The following is a 2717-nucleotide window of genomic DNA, read 5'->3' as shown; positions in this document are numbered from 1 at the left end:
GAGATGCTCCTATAGGCTGGAGACAACGTAAAGAAGTACCTCCCGGTGATAATGAGAGCTGGTGTACCCGGAAGTCCCTGAACAGATTACGAACTGGGGTGGTGCAGAGAAGCTCTTGAAAAATGGGGATAGGCTAGAGAATCCTCAACTTGTAAGTGTTGAGAGGAGCAGACGATGTCTCACCTGCACAACTGCCGTCTGTGCCAATCATCATGCACCGAAGAAGAGTTGATGCTGGCCAGCTCTAACGCCTTCGACGTTGCCCGCTTCTGGGTGAAGACAGTTTAATTCAATGTCTGTTAGTCTATACTTAAGTGAATTTATGTATGTTCATTTATGTACAATTACGTCTAATTGTATGCTAACTGTAATGCTTTGAAAGTAGATAACTTTTGGGCAAAAGCAAGTTAATTATAGATTTCTTTGTCCTTTTTCATGTTAATGTCCATTGTCTACTTATAAGTTTTATAACTGTTAATTCCCTTGTAAGTGATGCCTTTGGCACGAATTAAAAAAAATACCACAGTCGTGCCCGCAGTGTCCTCGTGCAAAGTGAGTTATCTCATGAATCCACTGTCGGCATGTGGCGATGATCGAGGGTTACAAACTGCACTGGAAGACGTGGTCTGCTGTCAGTGTAGCTTTTGTGACATACCTGTCACATATCACTGAGTGATGTTTGATTTTGTTCTTGCCCACTTATTGGTTATTTTTGAGGAGAGTATAAGGCTTGCTAACTCAGGAAGAAGTCGTCAAATTTTGTTAGGTCCAATGGTCTGGCTGACAACAAGAGCTCAGTCGCAGAGGGTCTAGGGAAAGGACTGGATCCCCAGGGTACTGCAGTTCGCCGAAGCGGTTGCAGTAGGCGCCTGCTTCGCGCTTTGGCCGCGAATGCCTTCTTCGAAGGCAGCTGCCGCTATGCCACCCAAGTCCCTAGTGTATAACTGTACGTGATGAATTCACCCGTATGCGGATCTAATAACGGGACGCCACGGCACAGCTCAGCCACTTTGGGGAAATTCGTGACCTTTCCCTCCAGATCTTGTTATCAAATCAAATGTGTCTTGCTCGCCACCGTGCTTAGGCTCGAAGGACTCGACCAATCAGTGAAACGTGGCTAGCAGTTGATTCTGCAAGACTAGAATGGCACATTTCTGCAGGGTTCCCCTGTATACACATAAATAAAGTGAAATTCTCGCTGGTTACTGTAACGACGGCTGGGTGTTCGCCGCTCATGTAGAATTTGTCTAAAAGTGAGAAGCTTGGCATAGAGGAGAATAATTTTGGGCACTTGCCGTTCTGCCGTGAAGAGATATATATATATATATATATATATATATATATATATATATATATATATATATATATATATATATATATACTTGCGGTTCTGCAGTGGAGAGAAAGAGAGGAGAGAGAGAGGAGAGAGAGAGAGAGAGAGAGAGAGAGAGAGGTTTCTGTTCCTGGCGACCATTAGATCACCGTTTGCTGAGTTTGGAGTAAGTGTTGCAATTCATTTTTGCCGTATCCACTTTTTAAGGAGCTCACAATCTGCAGGATTTGCTACACACCTTGTGTTGCCAGATTAATTATATTGTTTCATGGACCATGGACTGGAGTACATTACATTTGTGAGCTGCACATATTAAGAAATCTTCTGGCATTTTCCAAGCAGTCTTCCACATACATGAGGAACCTCCTCCACCTCTCCCCCCCCCCCCCCCCCCCTAGCGTTATCCAGACATTCATGCCTGAATTGAGCTTATCGACCAAGGTAGCGCAGTGGCTAGCACACTCAATTCGCGTTTGGAAGGACGACAATTCAAGCCCGCGGCCGGCCTGTGAGACCTTTTTTTTCTATTTTCCCTAAATCGCTTAAGGCAAATGCCGGGATGGTTCCTTTGAAAGGGCACAGACATTCTCCGTCCTTTCCTAATTCGAGCTTCTGAGATGTCTCGAATGACCTCGTTATCGACGGGACGTTAAACACTAATCTCTTTCTCCCTCCAGACTGAGCTTCTAGAGAGCTTAGTGTTTCAGTGTTTTAGGTGACTTTGTGTTCGCTGTGTTGGGGCAGTTTCACAGTCAGCATTGCGAATCTTTATATTAATTTCGTTGGAAAATTATTCTCTATTAATTTAGTGAGATATGTGTAGAGACATCAGTATAAATAAATGACTTATCAAAATCAGTGTTGATTTGCGTCTCAGAACAAAACTACCGTCCTACAACTGATCGTGGTTACATGATTACTGGAAATCTTTGACCACTTAAGTAAGCCCAGAGTGCGCTGTAAGGAATACTCTATGAACAACGCAGACCTCTGCCAAAAGTCATTCTCATATTAGTGAAAGTCCGCCTATCCGGCAAATAGGCTACCAGCCTACCACAAGCCTTTCTACTAACGCCATGTCGGCTGCTTGCGAGTGGACGTCGCTATTTATTTGATCAAGCAGACTCTCTTACGCCCTCACAAGGCTCAGTCCTCGAAGGTGTCATCATAGGAAAATCTCAGCTGGTCGCAGGGAGTTAGACCTATGACATCCACGTTAACAGCCTGTAATGTTAGCTACTACACCGCTGAGGCAGCACCTATCCGCTAACAAATGCGAATAGAGGAAATCTTTTCTCCATTTACCTTTGCAACTAGCTCGGAGAACCTACGGAAGCGTCTGCTGCTTGTTCCCCTGAAAGAAAAAAAACAAAATCTCAACCAA

The sequence above is a fragment of the Schistocerca piceifrons genome, chromosome 4 (assembly GCF_021461385.2).
Source record: "Schistocerca piceifrons isolate TAMUIC-IGC-003096 chromosome 4, iqSchPice1.1, whole genome shotgun sequence".
In the NCBI taxonomy this organism is placed as follows: domain Eukaryota; kingdom Metazoa; phylum Arthropoda; class Insecta; order Orthoptera; family Acrididae; genus Schistocerca; species Schistocerca piceifrons.
Note: the sequence above shows the minus strand (reverse complement) of the source record.